Source organism: Talpa occidentalis, unplaced genomic scaffold, assembly GCF_014898055.3.
Source record: "Talpa occidentalis isolate TD23 unplaced genomic scaffold, MPIMG_talOcc4v2.1 talOcc4.11, whole genome shotgun sequence".
Lineage (NCBI taxonomy): Eukaryota > Metazoa > Chordata > Mammalia > Eulipotyphla > Talpidae > Talpa > Talpa occidentalis.
The window spans coordinates 24,100,993-24,121,713 of NW_023601104.1; the positions used below are offsets into that span (position 1 = coordinate 24,100,993).

The 20,721-nt window shown below is 38.5% G+C and overlaps 1 protein-coding gene across 1 annotated transcript in view; it reads left to right on the top strand.

Annotated features, from left to right (window-relative positions):
• MYZAP (myocardial zonula adherens protein) overlaps positions 1-20,721 on the top strand; it is a 97,600-nt gene that overhangs the window by 49,635 nt on the left and 27,244 nt on the right. The window lies entirely within an intron of this gene.

Sequence of the window (20,721 nt, forward strand, 5' to 3'; positions counted from 1 at the left end):
GTCTGGGAGGGGAATTCTCATATATCCCCTGTGGACTAGTGATTATCCCTCTAAAAGAGGACCTTCTCCATCTCTAAGGGTTACTGTTTAGAAATCTATGAATTGCAGTTTACCCTCTTTCAGATGATTGTGATACCCTGTGCGGGTGTCTACAGCTCAGGAGCAAAGGGTGTAGGCAGAAAAGTTGACCGTAGATCAGCTCTCTGATCTCCCCAGAATCAATTAACCACTCTTGTCCTTTCTTTACATCTGGGAGTTCTTATATTCTTTTTCCCTGTTTGTTCCTCTCTTTTTTTTTCTCCTTTCCTTACTGTATTCTCCCACTTTTGTTTCTCATTCATCTTTTTTCTACCATCCTTTCTCTTCTTAATTTCCTATGTAATATGAAAACAGTTATATGTTTACTCTATGCAGGACATAGCTTAATATTCTGTTTTTGTAATTAAAAAAAGCAGGTAAGTGGAACATTGATTAGAAAACTTGCTATTATAATTTTTCTCCCTTGTGGTATTACTCAATTGAAGAAAGTCCGTGTTGTAGTAAAGTTAATCCTGTAGCATTGAGATTTTTTTTTCCTATGCTATTAAAAAATCAGGTAGGAAAAAAAAGGACAATTAGGACTAATCAGGTTATAAGAATTCTCTAGGGTCTAATTCTCTAACTTACAAAGTAGAGAAAAGGCTTCACCTTAATTAAACATTTGATTAACAGTGGAAAAACTGAAAAAATTTCTTACATTGAATACTGTTCTGAAATGTTATCTATTAATGAAGTAAAAGTTTATTAATGAACTAAATTTAAGAGTATATCTACTTTTAATTAAGAATTCACACACGACAGACAAATAGAAGATTAAAAGTATATCTTTTATTAATCCATAAAATGTTGGCGAGATTAGTGGAATGGGATTAAGGTCAGAGAACTGTGAAGGATGCAGAACAATTGCTGGTCTTATGAGTAAGACAATCATATACATTAGATAAAATCTGTTCCCTAAGTCCGCTCATACTCTGTTGAATCTTGTGAACCCTATATTGGCTTAAATGCAAGTATTGGGAGTAGTAGGATAAGAGAATGGGGAGCAGAAGTTCAGTGGGAAACCATGCATGCAGCCCCTTTGCCGCCCCTCAGGCATGCTGCCAGCAGCGGGATGGGGAGATCCTGCCCACTCACCACCACCAGAGCACCCTCAGAGTGTGTTTCCCAAGGAAATGCATTGGTTTGTCTCAATTAGTGTTCCTGGCAACTTTGGCCATCCTATCACAGCTCTTTCTGCTTCTGAATGTCCCACACGTGAAGTCTGGGATAAGGCTCTCCCTTTTTAAAACCCCATGTGGCTCCTTGACCATGGAGTACATCTCTCCTCCCTTACCATGAGCAAAACCTTATACTGTTGTTTCTGATTCAGTTATTACCTATAGGAATTTAAGTTTGGTACCAACATCAGAGACACTTATAAAAGACACTTTCCCAAAAAGTTTAGGGTTCTTTGTGTTCTAACTTACCTCTGTTCTATGATGAAGAAATATTTATACATGAAAATAGGTATGTATGTATTATTTATTTATTTATTTTTTGGGGGGATAGTTTTTTTATTTAAATATTTTATTTTATATAATTCTTACATCTTTTTTCTTTTTTTATCATAAATGTGTTTTTTTAAATAAATTTTATTTTTATATTCCCCATACAATAGATGTGTATTTAAAGGTCACTGTCCATGTTTTACCTTTCTACCTGTGATTTAATAGCTCCTAAATAAGTTTCTCCAAGTTCAGAGGATGTAATCCGGAGGACCCAGTCATGGAAATGAAATCACAAGCTAAATTTCCATGTCCTCATCAGAGTTAGCGCCATCTAGTGGTTGACTGTGTTTCAACAGTGGATGAGCAGAGAGGGCACACACCTTTTTCTGAATTTAAACAACTGCCTAGGTCAGGTAGTAAAAATTAATGTGTCCAGTACACCATGTTAACTTATACAACCAAAAAATGCTTTGAAAATCTTAGTTGTTGTAGTAATTTATGTGAATACATTTTTTAAAAACATTGGAAACATGGAAGAGGGACTTCAAAAGAATAGAATCAGTTGGAAAGGAGTTAAGTGCTGTAGAAATTCATGCATCAATTGAAAGAAGTGGGGAAGAGATGGCCAAGGAGAGATGTGAAAGTTGAATTCACATCTTTGAAAGTAATCATTGAGAAGTATTTTTATTTTTTATTGTAATGCAAAGCCAGGCTAGAACCACTGGGTGGCACTTGCAAAAGAGGCAGATCTCAGCATTTCATTCAATATAAAGAAAACATATCTGGAAACATATTTAGTCCTTCATCATGGGTGTCATTTTGGTCATACCATCTATGAAGAAACTTAGTTTCTGCAAATGATAGACTTCTTTTCTCAACTCAAAACATCCAGGTAAAATTTCTGAGTTCTTAGAATCCATAAACATTAAGCAATGTTTGCTTCCGCCTCTGTTGGATGTATTTTAATCATCATCATCATCAACTGAATAAAAAGTTACTGGCTTAAATACTGTAGTCCTTAACCCTATAATGACTTGGTTTTCAGGACATGTGCACCTAGGAAGGACTAGTGGTGGACAGAGACAGGATAGGCATTTTGAAATGAAAGATTAATATATAACTCAAAAATTATTTATAAAAAATTATTTATAGGCTCAAAAATTATTTATAAAAATCAACACAAAGTGTCTTGTGTGAAGTGTGGCACCAGATACTCCTTCAGGCTAGATCTTTCTGCTAAAATGTCTCTCTTCATGGTGGATGACTAGGATTGGCAATCTCCTTGGCATCACAAGGTCTCTAACTAATTCTGACTGACCAAAAAAAAATGAACAACAAAAGCAAAGTAGAAGAACCATACTGTCCCCCTTTTGGACTTTAAAGGGTTTGCCAGAAAATATAGAGCTACTGAAAAAAAAGCACTTGGGAAAACACCGCATCCATCCATTCACCATGTCTGTGCCCAGGCTGTGTCCATGTGGGGAACAGTTCAGATGTGGTCCTGCTCTCCTGCTTCTTACCATCTTGTATTACTTGACTTCTGGAGTAATCCTTGCCTTTGGACTTCATTCTTCTGTTGAAAAATCTCCTTGGCATTAGGTCCCATTGTTTAGAATCTGCCTGCATTATTCAGCTTACCTTTAAAAGAACCAGATCAGGGAGGAGCAAGTCTGGGAGGAACCTGAGGACAGAGCAGTGACACACCTTGACACATCTTTAATTGCTATTTCTCCATCACCAGGGACATGCACTCCTCTCTATTGGCCACTAACCATTCCCAGTCCCCTGTCAACCAAAGCAGCTTTCCTGCAAAGGGGAAAATTATCTGGAGGAAAAAACAAATTCTTATTTGTCCTCAAGAATGGTTGATTTACATTTTTGACAGTGGAAATGATAGTACTCAACTGAATAAATAGTAGTTTAATAAGAGTTCCTTTCCCTTTTGCAGTCAATATTAAGTATCCTTTTGTTTTATCATTTCCTTCTTCAGATTTCCCATTGCCATTTGGAATAAGTGAAATGCTTCTTCCAACAGAAAGTATCTGAAGGGTTTCCCTTCAGTTGCAGAGGAAGCAAATGTACTGTCCCCAATTCACCCTCTATAATTTAGAATTTTAATTTGTGCAAAGAGGTGAGGAATTTATTTTCTTATTAGTGCCTCTCCACCCAGGCTGCACTTTAGAATCATTTAGGAACTTCAAAAAAAAAAAAAATGCCAGAGTCATTTAGGTGACCATGGAGGGAGTGGGGGGAAATGGGTTTGGGTTTTTTGGTTGTGTGTGTGTTTTGTTTGTTTTAGTTTATATTTTAAGTTCCACAAGATCCCAATATGCAACCATGATTGAGAACCCATGTGCTGAAAATCTGTCAGCACAGTGACTTGGGTCTTGGTTTTCCTATGTTAGTATATTCATCCAGCCTCCCTCAGAAACTGCTCCACCTGAGGTGGAAAGCTGGTGGTGAACTTGGAGTAGGAAGACTGTAGGGAAGAGACCCAGGAAGACCAGTCAGCAGGGCCCAGGAGCACTGACACAGGAGACCTGGTCCGTGTCTATGGCTGCCGACGGCCCTGTCAGGGCCTCTAGCGTCTCTTGCCAGCCCTGTCCACAGAGGAGTTCATGACAGCTGGCTCTTCATAGCCATCCTGGTCTGGTAGTATCCAGGTAACAAAAACTGCCCAGAGACTGTCCAAAGCTACCTAAGGAGAAGTTGTTACTAAGGCTGATAGATGAGGCTCACTTGTTTGACAGATACTAGAATCTTAAAGGGACAGAATCCAATCCACCTCATGTCCTTGACAGCTGAGATCCTCCACTAGTAAACCAGACATGGTCCTTGTGACCCTCTTCCCATTGTGCTTGCACGTGCACATGTGCACTAGCCACTTCCTTCTATACAGTCGACCTCACGCTTGGCCACGCTGCACCTCTGTTGTAACAAAGAACACAGTACCTTGCTGAAATGATAGTAATAACAATGACCACTTCTTGAGTGTAAGATGTAAACCTACACGCAGCCCCTGCAGCTAGAGGCCTGAATAGATTTCAGTGGAAGGTGGCCAAGTGGAGAGGAGCATGGACTTTAGAATCAGGAAGGCCAGCACTTACCAGTTATGGGACCATCAAAAAGTGTTTTGTTGTTTGTAAGCCAGGGCTGCTAACAGTATTTATTTGAATACTATCATCAAAGCTGAACCTTTTTGCAATTCCTGAGAAATGGTTTCGAAAGTATTTAATAATCATCCCTAAGATTTTTTGAAGAGTGATGCAATTATCATAAAGCAATAGTGTTTTTGGGAAAACAAACTGCATCAGGAAGAACAGAGGATAAGTGGAGTTGAGGCTTTCAGTTTCTGAGTTTTGTCTCATGAGTCAGTCAGCAAAGCAGGGTTTCTCTTCTCTTTTTTCTTTTTTAAGTCCCCATCACTTACTCCCAGGCCCTGAACCCACACGCAGCCCCTGCAGCTTGAGGCCTGTATGGATTTTGTGGAAGGTGGCCAAGTGTAGAGGAGCATGGTCGTTAGAATCAGGAAGGCCAGCACTTACCAGTTGTGGACCATCAAAAAGTGTTTTGTTGTCTGTAAACCAGGGTTACTAACAGTATTTATTTGAATACTATCATCACAGCGTTTTTGGTAAGAAATGAGATGAAGTATATGAAATACTCATAGTTTGTTAATTGGAACATAGGGACTATCCAGTAAATACTAGCTGCCACCCTTACTGTTGCTGATGGATGGTAAGTTCCTGCTATGTGTGTGTATTCAAAGTAAACTTGAATGAATTAAACGCAAAAGTAGTTGGGTTGTCTTCTTAGCTGAATCACTTCTTGACTATCCTCCTCTTTTTTGGGAGTCTTATGGGCCAAATGGGATTTTGGGGTAAGTTTCTCTCTTCTGTGCTCTGCACTGTTTTCTAGCTTAGTCATCAATCCTTTGAATAGACTATGCATACAAAACACAATTTAAAAATTTTAAGTTTTCTCGATCCCAAAAATCTTCCATTTTAAAAGGATCAGTGGTTTGTTAGCGTGCAGTCAGTTTTGTGTGGTGTGCTGAAGTATACAACACAAAGTACATTTTTTGCTATTGTGTGGTATGCTGAAGGATACAACACAGAAGTTTGTTTTTTGCTAACTGCTCTAGTTTAGAGAAGGTAATTTACACTGCTAATAATTAGCCAAGTGGGAGTAGGGGAAACAAGGCATAGCACTGAGCCCACCACCCTAATCTACTCAATTGAACTGTTTCTAGATCATGTCACATGAGCTCTTCTCCGGATTTAGTCTCCGGCTCTTTGGAAGATGATAAAATGGTAGCCTGTTCTGGGTTGGAAGAGATTCCTTTTATTGTCCGTGATTACAAGAAAACTTGCACCCTCTCTGCTGGGAAGAGGTGGCAGGTGTCTGTGATGAGCCAGTGAACAAAACAGGAATGACATGCTATTGAAAGCAAAATGGCCTTGTAGGGCTCTCGTTTGTGAAAACACCCCTTACTGTCACCTCAACTTGTACAGCCTTAAACTGCAGAGTCAAGAGAATTCAAAGATCCACAGAATATTTTTAAAAACTTGGGTTCTTAGACATCAAAGAAGGAACTGCGGTGAAAAAATAATACTAAAAACAAATTCAGAAAATACCAGGTGGCAGCTGGTCCTAATATTTTGGAAAATGGAGTCTGACTTATGGAAAAACTACTACCAACACTTGCTAAGGTAATGGAAAGCAGGCTTGAAGACCTTCAGTGTTCCGGGAAGGAAGTGCTGCCTACAGCATCACACCCCCGAAAATACAGAAGCAGCCAAGTGTCTGTGTAGTTTGATTATATTTGTATGTGGGAGGTGGCCCTGAGCCTGGCCCTTCTGGATGGAGATCAACAGTTGTAGTCAACTTAGTCCTCATCTTGTTTGTTTAAGAGAAATTGGGTTTGCTTCTGTTACCATGGGCATCTTGCCTGAACAGACGGTCCAACTAACTTCATGACAAGGAGAAGTATATCAGCAAAAAGGAATCCATTCAGCTGAAATATATTGAAGTTAAATGTCCTTCATGCATGTTTTATTTTTATATTGGTCTTCTTGAGACATCCTAGGTGCTGGTATTGCATCAAGAATTAACAGTGTTGGTGAAACTAGCAGTGGCAGCGGTAGCAGAAGTGGTGGTGGGAGTTGAGTGGTGTTAGCCTACGTCAGCCAATAGACTAGGCTAGTGGAGGAAGTTCATTAAGGTGCTGTGTGTCACTCTGATGTTGGTTCTCTACTCCCATCTCTTCTCTTTAGCAAAGTGGGCAGGTAAATGGTTTCTTGTCAGTATATGTCTTTGGTCTTCCATTTAGATACTTCTCCCAGCTTAAGCAAGTGGGGAAGAGAGGGGAAAGGAAGCAGATGGATAATTTTCCAAATTTGTAAATGAACTGTCATTGCATCTAAGTTATGCCAGTATTCAGCTTAAATGCTGGTCCCTGGAGACCCTGATAGATATTCCAGACTTCTGTGGAGATTCAAGAATTGCTAATCTAGATGTCACTCTAGTGTGGTGACCTTTGGCTTTCTAAGGATACCTTTACTGCATTGATATTTTTTTAAGTCCCTGGTGGACATTTGTTCTAGTGGAATAGATTCGTTACCCAACTTCAAAAAATGAAATAATGTGAAACAAGGGACTCTAATAGCTTGTAGAGAAAGTGGGTCACCCATGGGAGCTGCCAGGATGTCATGCCCTTCTCTACCCTTGGAATTTTTCTCTCTTTAGGGCTATAGACAGTTCCTGGAAGTCAAATAGCTCTTATTTTGTGGGACAGAGAGTGAGTGAGATGCCAGTGTATCTGTAGCACCCCAAGAGTGCTTCCTATGTACTTGAGGCACCTCCCATAGGCCTGGCATTGGGTCTTAGGTCACTTGGTAATTTCCTGAGATCTGAGTCCCTTGCTGACAGGACCTTCCTCAATCTACTCTTCCCTGCCTTGCTGGTGTCCCTCAGTCTATCCTTTCCTGCCTTGAATGTGATTTGTATGGACCTGTCAAAATGAAGTTAGGTGCTCAAATCCTGCCCTGTTCCCCACCTCCTTAAGAATGACCTCTTAAGATTTATAGTCACTCACACCCCCACCTGAAAGAGATGCTACTCAAAATTTGAGGCAGAATTTATTTATAGTAAATGAAAAAAATGTATTATTCACTTATTTATTTTAAACTCTTAGGCACTTTATCTGAAATGTATGTTTTTGAAAGGCATTGGAAAATTCCCACATGTATGTATACCTTTTTTTCCTATGTAGTATAGAAATATGGCAGATTCATTCGATGACACATATTGATACCAATTGTCCTCTCAAGGGAGAAGTTCTTTGTAAATGTTGTTGAATCTGTGTTCTCTTTGTTGAGTTGGTTATTAATGGACTGTAAACTCTTTCTCAGAGCTAGGTGTCCAGTGCTGACCATAGGGAACTTGTGAGGCTGTGCTCCTGCTCCAGTTAACTACCAATTATTGAATGTTTTTCCTGATTCAAGGCTACACACATAGGCCTCACATCCCCACGCTAACCTTCTATGGGAGGATTACTAATGGAATTTGTATTTTAGCACAGGAAACCAATTAAGAATCCTCAAAAAGTAGTCACAGTCTCTCAGCAAATGACTCTGATGCTGGGTCCACAGCCATCTCTTTGACTCCCAGGCCAGTCTTGATGCTTTGCTTCTTCTTTTTTATTGGAAAAAAATTTGAATTATAAATTATAGAGACTGATTAAAACAAAACCCTACTCTCGAATTAATAAGCATTAACATTTTGACATATTTCAGATTTTTTCTAAACAAACAAAAAAACATAGTAAAGAAGAGGTCTTTCTTTTACTCTGCTTCTGACTTTTTCCTCTTCCCCTCCCTCTGTCTCAGAGGCAATTGGTCCCTATCCAGGCCATGTTTCAATGCTTTCACTATGTACATATTACACATAGATATGTATCTGTTGTCAGCATATAGCTTAGTTTATGTGTTTAAAAAATTATGTACGTTTTTATTTAAAACATAAAAGAAAATTGTATATATTCTACAACTTACTCTTTTCCTCTATTTTGTTTTTGATGTTTTACATATAGATCTAAATTATTCATCTTTATGACAATCTAATATTCCATGTATTCTATTGGTGGACATTTAGCTTGTTTCCAATTTTTTTCCTTTTACTAATAATGTCAAATATGTCTCTATGCTTCTCTCACTTGGGAATATATTTGGAGGAGGAATTTCTAGGGTTTGGGGTGGGCACAATTTTACCTTTATCATGTATTGTCTATTTGCTGTTGAAAGTCTATATACCCTTCTACCAGTCATGTATGAAAGACAGATTTCTCCACATCCTCACCACCTATTGGCACTGTTGAACTATAATTTTAGCCATTTGTAAAATAACATCTTTTGTTATAATTTGTGTCTGCCTGATTATTGCTCGTTATGACTAGTGAGGTGTACCTTTTCATAAGCTATTGACCATTTGGGTGCCTCCTATATGAATTGGCTATTTTAGCTTTTGTTCGTTTTTCTGCTTGGTTGCTTATCTTTTTTCCTCCTGATTTATTGGAATGCTGTATGCTATCGATAATCATTTTTTCAAAAAATATTTGTATGTCATTTTCTTTTCCCAGTCACTGGTTTTTGTTTATTCGTGATGTATTGTGTAATATACATGTTTTGACTTTTGGTGTAAAGTTATGTATCCTTTTGTGCTGTGTTGTTTGTGTTATTTGTCACAAGTTATTTGTACTAGTCTTAGAGTTTTGTTTTTCATTTTTGGTCTTTAATTACAATCCTCCACACTTACTCTATTTTTCTTTATAGTACTTATCATCTTACAACATGTCCTATACTTTACCTATCTATTTCACTTATTTATTTTATCTGTTGTTTGTTTCCCTCCACTAGAATGTAAGCCCCATGAGGGCAGTGGCTTTTGTCTGTTTCGTTCATGGCTGTATCCCAAACACCTGGAACAGTCACTGGCATATAGAAGTGCTCAATAAATATTTGTCAAACAAATAAAGAATAATCTATGCAGATGTCTGTGTGTGTGTATATGTGGTATGAATAGGGCTCTACTTGTTGTTGTCTCAGAAAGCTTGTTCTTCTCCCAGCACTTACTGAATCATCCACTCTTACCCTCATGATTTTTTCCCAATCCACCTTTATCAAGCTGCAGTTGTTTCCTGTGCACCACCATCTTTGCTTACCCCACTTCTCCTGCCCTATGCTGAAGGCTACACGAAACACATTCGTCTGGTTTAGGAATGGGGAATATGGGTGATGAGGAGCCAGGAACAATTTATTGGAAGCTCTTCTCTCAAAGGTCAGTCAGTAAACATTTAGGGAGCATCATATAAGAACTGAATGCAAAAATGGATATGAGTTTCTGCTTTCAAAGGACTTTCTGGTTGACATTAAAACTTGTTAGAACTCAAGGCAGACTATGGTTAGAGTTAAGGAGAGTATGAGTTGTGCATAAGGGACACTGAAGCTGGAGACAATAGTGGCTTTGCATTCTGCTGCTGCCCTGATGGACTTTATATCTTGAGCAAGCAACTTATCCTTTCTTAGACTCAGTTTTCTTACTAACAAAATGGGAATGATAATTATATCTTCAGAGGTTGTTGTCAGGACTGACTGACATAATGTATGCTAGGGACTTGGCACAGTGCCTGTAAATGTTGACTAATTCTAATGTGGGTGGAGAATCTTTAGGGAGGAGGTGATATTTGACTGGGTCTTGCAGGATGGATTAGATTTTTCTAAAAAGGAGTTGAATGGGTGGACAAAGGCATGTCAGACAAGAGACAGAATAAACAAAATATAAAAACATGGATACCAGAAATTATAGGGTAAGTTCAGGGACCATTAATCTAGTTTGACTGAATTGTAGGAAGGGATGATAATGAGGTGTCTAGAAATGTCAATTGAGACCAGTTGCGCTGGGTTAGCACCAAGCCAAGAAAGTATCCTTTGTGACTTTGCTTTAACTTCTTTTTTTTTTTTTAAATGTTTTTTAAAGATTTATTTATTTATTTATTTATACAAGCACTGGGTACAGTCAGAAGTGCGGGAGGGTGAGAGAATTCACCAGAGCCAGAGCGAGGAGCAGAGCAGGCAGAAGGACAGAAGTACACTGCTGAGGGGAGCAGCGGGCGGCAGGAGAGGTCTGCGGGCCATGCGGGACTCTCCTCCGGTGACCGGGAGCAACCGGGGATCGAACCGGCACTGCAAAGGCTGCAGGCAGCTTCACAACCCAGCGCTCAACCGCTGCTCCACCGGGGAGGCCCTTGCTTTAACTTCTTAATGGTTCCCCATGGCTTGGACAGATCTCAGCCCTAGAGTGATGCCTTTGGCAGGAGGTGCTGGGCAAGTAGGAGGGGAGGCAGGTAGGAAGGGCAGCTAGTTAGCACCTAGGCGAGTCCTTGCTGATGCAGGTGAGGTCCCATATCCCAGGGCGCTTGAATTTTAGGAATATTTTTTTAACTACCAAATTTCCTCACACCAGCTCTTGCCAGGTGTGGAGTTGGGTGCTTCCATATACATCAACTCCTAACATTAGTCTCAAATGGTTCTCCCCCTGGGTATTCCTGGCCAGTGTAGGGCCTTTGTCCCTAAGACTACATCCACAGAGGAAGACAGAGGGATAGAGAAGCTTACTGCACCCTCTTCCTTACTTCTGCATTCCATGGTCCTGTTCTAAAGTCACATAGGAGAAAAGAATATTCTAAAGAATTAGGGCTCCAACCACCCGTTGTAAAGGGAGATATTGCTGCCAACATTCTTCAGTTTTGCCTAATCTCCAAGTAGCATTGCAACCATAGATTGTCACTACTCTGCACATCATGCGTGGTGGGAATGAAAGGCCTATGTCTTGACATCAGAGAGGCTTGGGTTTAGATATCAGCCCTGCTAGCATCTAGCTCCTGATGACCAACTCTCCTGGTTTACCTGCTAATAAAAAGATTCCTCTGCACATGAAACTTAAGCACTAAAACCTGGAAAGTCCCAGGCAAACTGGGATAAGCTGGTCACTGTCTTTGGCCCTGTAGTCTGAAACTAGCCCCCAACCCAATCAGCCATCAGCAAATGCGCCCTATCTTAGGGGTTCCAAACATCACTCTGCCTGTTTCCTTCATTGCACATACTTGTGCATTTCTCAATTTACTGCCTGTTTTTCTCACTGGGATGCTTGTTCCATAAAGGTGGAGGCCAGGACTATCTAGCTCTCTGCTGTGCTCCAGCCTCTAACGCTGTGCCCAATGCAGAGGTGGTCATAGGTGATCGTAAAGGAAATGAGCAAATGATGAAACTAGGAACCACACCTATGGGAATAGCCACACTTAGTGTTGTTTTTGAGAATAATGAGCTGACACAGCAAAAGCCCTTGTACTCAGCACACCCTTCTTTCTCCCTTCCCAATGCAGGCACACTGGCTAGCGAGGCAGTTTACACATCCTTCTCCGATGTTTATGCAGCCTAGTCATATACAGGCACCAGGAGAATCAGGGTGCTATTGCTATCCTTAAAGGGCAATTGGCTTGTCTTTCATGTAAGATAGAAATCAAAACAAATTAGATTATTTTTACCTCAGAAGCCTATTTCAACTGATCCTTTAGAAGAGTATAGTTCTACTGTGTATTACTTGAAACTTAATAGAAAAAATTGATTAAAATATGTGCTCTGCTCATATCTAGCCTGGCTGAATGCCACAAGACACATTAATTGAAAATGAATTTCCACAAACCCAATCAAGAATCATGAAGATGAAAAATGTACCTTTTCCCTCCGTCCCATCATTGATTTTTCATTTTCCCAACTCAGGGCTACATTTAGCAATTTTTCAGTTTCGTTTTGTTTGGCCTTAATTCATTCCCTTTGCTCCCCCCCCCAAAAATGAGATAATGTACCATTTTCCTTGTCCTTTTTAAAGTGTCCTTTCATGCTGCATTAGTGCAGGGCAGAGTCTGGTCTGCCATTTTTCCCTTCACTTTATTATACTTTAGGAAAAGAAGGTAGCCTTATTATTTTTAAAATTTCTGCTGTGGCTTTTTTTCTATTAAGGAAACTGCACTTTAAAAGTACAATAACTTTGAAATTACAGTGTTACAGAGTACTAAAATGGAATGAAGAGACCATAGTAAAAATTAAATTAAACTCTAGCAAAAATTAAAACATTATTTTCAGAAGAACAGTATGGAAAATTAAGTACTCTCATTTTTCACAGTGGGATATAGGGGGCATCAAATTTGGCTCCTATTTGTTGAGGTAAAAGGAGGCAATTGCCAGATCACAAAGAGAAGAAGAGGTTGGGTTGACGACAAGACCCTCTCGGAACTAGAGGAAGCAAAGGGAGGAGGTGACGAAAGCTGTGAGGAACCTAGAAGGGTCCTGCCAGGCCTGTTCTGTCTCTGACGTGGTCAGTTCACTGAGTCCCTGGGTCTCGATGGTGTTTGAAGACAGTGGATTTTCAAGCTATTTTCTTTTGGAAATTTCAAATAATCCAACACCATAAATTTCCCTTGAAAAGTCTTTGAGGGCTCACAATGAAGTGTCACATGGCTTTAGTTTGACCTAGCATTCATACCCCTAGTGATCTCATTTTGACTGGAAACATTGATTGACAGTTACTCATCTTTGGCATATTTTTCAAAGGGAGAATGAATTATTCATCAATGCAGTTTAAAGCAGGAAGTCTTTTTAAATGAAGGTCTTTGTGAAGGAGACGCAAAGTAGAAGTGGTGATGATAGAGGCGGGGGAACATCATTTATTATCGTGTGTAAAATTCCACAATACATATGTGTGCACACACACACAGCCCTCACTTCCAATTTTGTGTAAATGTGCCTGTGGGCTTAATTGGTTATTCCTAAAATGAGAATGAAAAGAAAGTGAGACAAATTTCAAAGAAAATAAATTTAAGAAAATCTAATTTCCTTTCTCTTTTTAGACAATTTGGTTCAATGTGACCATCAGGTTTTTTTGTTTTGTTTTTTTGTGGGACCCTCGCCGGTGGCCAGGGAACGAACTGGCACTGCAGAGGCTGCAGGCAGCCCAGAGCTCAACTGCTGCGCCACCAGGGGAGGCCCGTGACCATCAGTTTTAACTCACATTCTAGTATCATGCACTGATCCATTGTTTTCCTTGTTTTATTTAAGGCATTTTTCAAGTTACATGTATATTATTTGCCAGCTGATAAAAGGAAATACCCCAAAGCACACTTTCTTTAAAAACAACAATGAAAGTCATATTAAGTGGTGTCTTATATTTAATACTTATTTGTTGTTGCATTTCATGTATTTATTAATTTTTCCTTACATCCCCAAGCTCAATATTGAGTAATGTTGCATGAGTCTTGCACACTTGAGTACTATTCATATAATTCTAATTATAGGGCTGTGTCATATTCTGACATCTAACACAAAATGACCCATGTTCTACCTGTCTGTCACTAATGGAAAAAAGTTCCAGGAAGCTTGGAAGCGTTGCAATCTCCAGGATTGCTATGAGCCCTTAACAGGCCCTTAGTGAATTTTTGTGCAATTTCATTATGGTCTGGTTGACATACAAGCTCCTTTCAAAACAAATTGGGAGGAATCCTTTCACGGTAGTCATCTGTTTTCAAAGCAGTTTATAAAAATGTGTGGATTGATAAGGGTGATTTTATCTCCTAAGATAACCGTTCTTTTATGTAAGATAATTGATACACTAAACATTTGTTCTCTGTGGGTTTGCTATGTGGCACAAGGGAAAGGTATAAAGAAAGGATGGTACTGGCGGAGATGTGTCTTAATAGGTATTTCACCAAAGGGCTGAGGTAGGGCAGGAGGGAGGCATGAAGTCAACCTGGAGAACTTGGGAAGAGCTCGTCGGGTGGTGACTATTAGGGTATTTTGTGACAGCAGCAGATTTCCTGGTGGGGAACAGTCTGGGGGGTGGAAAGTCATTCCTGGTGGAGTCAACATCTTGTGCAAAGGCCCAGAGGCAGGACCATTGCATGTCCACTGAGTGCTAAAAGGATGGAGTGGCTTAAATATAGGGTTCTTTGTTGGCCAGGTTAGGCATGAAATGAAACTGGGGAGATAAATTGGGACAACACAAAAGGGTCTAATGTCCATGTTAGGAATTGGGAGGATTTTTTAAGAAGGAAAGGGACATTTCTGGGGATAAGGCCTGAAAGTCAATGTTTTATAAAAAGCTCCCACCAAGTGATTCCATTGTGTGACTGTGGTTTAGGAGGGACTGCTCGCTCCAAACACCTATGCATGTGACTCAGTTGTGGCTAATGTGAAGAAAGTCATTATCAGTTTTAAGATTCAAGAAGGTTCTCTCCCCTTAACTATCACACTGGCCTTTAGTCTTAGAGACTAACATTCTGTATCAAGTAGGCTGCAAGGCTACTAACTCAATTAGTTGCTAATCAAGACAAAAATAAACCAAAATTGGGCCTCCCCGGTGGCGCAGTGGTTGAGCGCTGGGTTGCGAAGCTGCCCGCGCCTCTGCGGCGCCGGTTCGATCCCCGGCTGCTCCCTGGCCACCGGAGGAGGGTCCCACATGGCACGCAGACCTCTCCTGCCGCCCGCTGCTCCCCTCAGCAGTGTACTTCGGTCCCTCTGCCTGCTCTGCTCCCCGCCCTGGCTCTGGTGAATTCTCTCACCCTCCCACGCTTCTGACTGTACCCAGTGCATGTATAAAACAAAAAAACAAACAAATAAATAAATAAAACATGCTTCTATAAAAAAAAAAAAAAAAAAAAAAAAAAAAAACCAAAATTGTTTTATAATCAGTTAAAAGGCTAATTACCGGGATGAATTTTTTCCCTTTATTGTATAAAAGTGTCAACTATTTTATATTTAAACTTCAATGCTTACAATAAGATTAAGTTCTGGTGTAAATAATTTAGGCAAGATCTAGAAAATTAGTGCCTATAATTTCTCATTTCTTAGTATCCTGACTTCAGCCTGGTAATTTGAGTCATTTATCTCCACCTGGTGACAATTAGGCCAAAATGCAGCTTCACACATTTAGAGTTTATGAAAATTTAGAGATGAAATTTAGATTGTAAAAAAGAACCAAACACTTGGAAAGGAAAATTTACACTTAAAATATGCCAAAAATTTGAGCAAAGGTGTCAAATAAATCTCACTTGCATGCCAGCTGCCTAGTACCTTGTATTTTGGAGTGGCCCTTAGTTTGGGGGAGTAATATTAACAAGTCCATCATGGGTCATTTGGATCTCCAAGAGTGTGATCTAGACAATTTCGCCCCTGAAGTGTAAGGGGTGGATTTGAGATTTATTCATTCATTGTCTATGAATATAAAAATGACCAAGCTCTACTCTCAAGAACTCCAAAATCTAGGGAGAGAGAAATGCCAGTATTAACATAGAAGTAGTTGATTTTTGAGTATTTATCTTATGCTAGGTATTATACGAGGCAGTATTTCAAGGCTCTTTGAAAGCTGGCAATCTGAAATAGTACCATTATCCACAAGAATGTGTGTTTTAGAGATGAAAAAGAACCAAACACTTGGAAGTCAATTGCCTAAAGCGCAGTAGCATGCAAGTTTAGTTTGCTTGTTTTAGAAAGTCGGTGTCTCATTTGGGAGAAGATGTGGGATGTAGTCCAGCGGCAGACCTCAAGGGAGACTGTGCTGGAATTCAAAATGAACAACCCTTGTAGGGTATGAGGCATCAGCCATACATTGCCCGCTGGTCTTAGCATTCCTTTTTCTTGAACCTGAACATTTCAAACCTGGTCACAGAATATATAGCAGGTCCTGGAATAATGCTGTTTTGGTCACCGCCATATCATCCTAATGTTGATGAGGAACAAAAAGGGTTCCAGCCAGAGCCACTGTCTGTATGAAGTTTGGTGTTCTCCCCATGTCTGTTGGATTTTCTATAGGAACTTGTTTCCTGTCACAATCCCAGGATGTGCACCTTAGGTTCATTGGCACATCTCCATTGTCCAGTATGAGGGAGTGTGTGTGTTTGTGTCTGTGTGTGTGTGTGTGAATGTGCATTGCCATATAAGGGCAACTGTCCAGGCTTAGGGCATGCCGTACACACTGGGTAAATTCTGGCCACCTGAAACCCCCAAATGGAGTAAGCGGGTTGAATGAATGAATGCATGAATAGAAATGTGTGTTTAATATTAAAAGTTTGGGTCTTTATTTAGAAGTTTGTTGATGTTTTTTAAGTATTAGGAATATGCCCTAGGAACTTAACTGTTGTTTATATAATTAAAGTATGTTGTTTATATAATTAAGGTTGTTTATATAATTAAGGCAAAATTGTTTTCCTTACAGTGGTTTGTCTTGAATTTACACTTCTAAGAACCTATGGAACACATTAAAGACTACAGTACTGAGCAAGATGCTTCTGTAAGAAATGCTCAGTGGTGAAAAGAAATGTTACATGCAACATTCATTTAGCACAATAGCACAATAGCACAATTGCTTTTTGAAACATCAGTTGCTGAAAAACATGATCTTTCTTGTCAGAAACTTCAATACCTCAGATCCTTCTCACAGCCTGATCTTTCTCTGCAGAACAAAGTGCCTCTTCACTCTAGCATAAGCTCTCTGCTCCCTTGGAACTCCCAGAGTTCTCCCCGCAACTCTCTCTCCAGATCTGCCTTGTATTTCTTCCTTTTTGGATGAAAACCTAGAGGACAAAGATCAATAGAATCCTCTCTGTCTTTCTATGAGCTGTTCATTAGGGTGTCCTTAAACCACATCACTGGCTTCCTTTGACCCAAACCACTCTGATTACTTCAGGGAGAGTAAAACTCGTGTGAATAAAGTTACTTGGTATGGCACTTGATTAAATATTACCCCTAAACTGCTTGGAATATTTTAATTTTATTATCCATTTTGCCTATCATTTAAAGATTTTAAAAGGAAAACCATAAGGATTTTTTTGAAAATCATATCTACAAAACCTGAAAGGAATTCAACAAAACAACTTTTTTTGGCTCATAATCCTACCCCAAACCCAGAACAATTTCATTTCTCTAACTTCTCATTGAGTTTTTACCTTCAACTTTATAAAGTTTTGTTTTTCTATCCCTTGAGGCTTTTTGTAAATACTTTTACAATTTGCAATATGTTTGTTTTTAGTGTTTGTGTAATATATTCCATCAAACTGATAGTCTATAATTTATTACCCATTCCTTTAGTGCTAGACATTAAGGTTATTTCCATTTTCTCTCTATTATAAATAATAGGAGCACGAACATCTTTGTATATATGGCTTTTTGCCTACGTCTGAATTATATCCTTAGGATAAATTCCCAGGAGCGGGATTAGTGGGTCAAAGGGCATGAACAGTTTTATGGCTCTTAATATTTATTGCTACATTGCCCAAAGGGTCATTGTAATTTACAATGCCACCTGCAACACACGAGAGTAACTGTCCCTAGCCCTTCCAATACTGATTTCTTCAGTTGATAGTTTTGGGCAAATTGTATTGATATAAAGATGTAACTAGTTATTGTTTTTAAATGGTAATTTATTATCAGCACTGCACATTTTTTCTTAAGTGTGTTTCTTATTCTATTTTATATGGCATGCTTTTCAGGTTGGGGGTTATTTTTCTTGATACCAGATGAATTAAAATATTTTAGAATGAAAATATCAAATGCACTTAGGAAAGAGAATAATTGATGAAGCACCCTAGACTTATTACCCAGATTCAACAAATAGCAAGATTTAGCCATATTTGCTTTATCTACTTATTTTTTTCCTTTGTGCAATTATTCTAAAGCAAATCCCAGATATTCTTCTTCTATTTCACTCTGCATCTCTAAAACATATGGACTGTTTCTTATTTAACCATAATTCCATTGTCACACTTAACAAAATTAATTTCCTGATATCATTTTATGAGTCTATAATAAAATTTTCTGAAATGTCTTTTTTATTGATGCTATCAGCATAAAGAGACAGTCCACAATAGTTGGTCATTCTCTTTCTAAAATCTTTTAATCTTTAGTGTACTGTTCCCTATGAATGTCCTGCCACCCACCCCCCAGTTTACACCCACCCAGTTACTTATTGTAGGAACTGAATCAGTTGTTCTACAGAAGTTCCCACATTCTGGATTTAACTTTGTTTTTTTGTTAGCCCTAGAAGCTTGATTAGACTCAGTTTCAACTTTTGTGTGTGTTTGTATAAGGATGAATACTTTTTGATGGTGCTATGTGATCCATTTTGTGTCACACCAGGGTCACATAATATCTGGTTGTCCCACTTTGGGTGATGTTAAGTCTATGATGAATTTAGTTGGTGACAGTCTCAAACACAGCTGTAAAATTCCTCATCGGCTTTGTCCCTCACTGTTTCATCTGTTCATGATGGCTGCTTGAGTCAGTTATTTCATAGAGATTGCAAAATGGTGATATTTCTAATTCTATCCCTGATTCTATTATTCCTTCCCTATTTATTAACTGGAATTTAGTAGAGTTAAAGCATTTTTAGTAATATTAAAATGCAGGTGTATAAGGAAGGCAGGGGAAATGCTTTATGCTTTACTCTAAATTGCCAAGTTTCTAAGTAAGGAGTTAGTTGGTGCTTTTGTTACTTCCAATAGTATTCAATGAGTTGTCATTGCCTTTTTTTTTTTAAGAACCATAAAATATTCAAGGTTTTAAAAATGCATATATTCCTTATGTTTTACTCACTTGCACTTATTCTTTCTGATATAAGTGATCCCATCCTTGGCCCAAGGGTGATCTTTCTTGACCCTGTTTGCAGGCATGACAAGGTGTCTCAGATTCATCTAGTAATTTTTGACCCCCTGGAGTGGCCCATTCCTCCAAGATGTTCTGTATCTGATTTTTTTGGGTGGCGCAGGATGTTTAAGGCTACAAACTAGTGCTATTGTGTGCTTACTGTTATTGTTTCTAAGTTTTCTCAGTGGATAGAGCTAAGAATTGCATATATAGCAATAGTAGATAAAAGATTATGCCTTCAGGATTATGCTCAGTGAAATAAGTCAGAAGGAAAAAGAGTACTACATGGTTTCACTTATAGGAGGAATATAGGGGATCAAGGACAAAAAATGATAATAACAAAAAAACCCACAACAAAACAAGAATAAATAGACAACTATAAATCAGAGACATTCTACAGGGGAGGCGGAGGGAAAGGGATCAAAATGAGGATGGAAAGAGCACAAGGGACTATGGTGATGGAACACGGGTGAACTGGTGGTGGAAATTCTATGGGGACTACACCTGAGAAAAGAAAGCAAACATTGTAAGAATTAAAAAATTAAAAAATTAAAAATTTTAAAAAGATTATGCCTTCATACTGATATTTTCATTTCAAATGGAACAAAAAATAATTTTTAACTTCTTTGTGTTCACACTTCTATGTCTCTTCACTAAAAACCTTGGTTCCAAAATATTAATACCACAACTAACTCGTTGTCCTAGTAAGTGAGACATTTCTGTTTATCTTTAAAATATATTCAGTTATATATATACAAATTCCTTGTTCTAACACTTGAATTAATTTCTTTTACCATTTTGATGTAAACAAACTTTTCTGTTTGTTTTCCAATTTTAGGATTCATTTTTTAATTTTTTCTTTATTTTTATTTTTTGAATCTATAAAATGTGCTTTCAAAGTTAAACCTGTGTAACAGGGTATTTTCAGAATCACTTTTCTTGATAAGAAGGAGGAATTACATAGATAAGACAGAACAGTGTCAGAATCGCTATTAAAATAGCGACAGAATCACTGCTCTGTCTTATCTGTGTAATTTCTTCCTTCTCCCTATTAGTACCCATTTCTTAGTAATTAAGGTTTGTTTTATCTTTGCAGTGCTGCTTTCTGTAAATATGTATGCATCATAAGTTCTCATTTATTTTACATAAATGCTAGCATATCATGTATTTCTTAAAATACACCATACCAGTGTTTTGGAAATCTTCATTTTTTTTTTTTGAAGCATACATGGATAGCATATTCATTGTTAAGATGTCCATGGTTTATAAATGCCACTTATTGATGGACTTCTGTTCTTTCTGTCTTCTAAAAAAAAAACCAAACAATCCTGTGCTCAATTTCATATTTTGGCCAACATGTCTTTGGGGTCTGGTTTGTTTATGAAGACATGATATATGAATGAAAAATAAAAAGCAATACAATACAGAATGTATTATAAAAACAA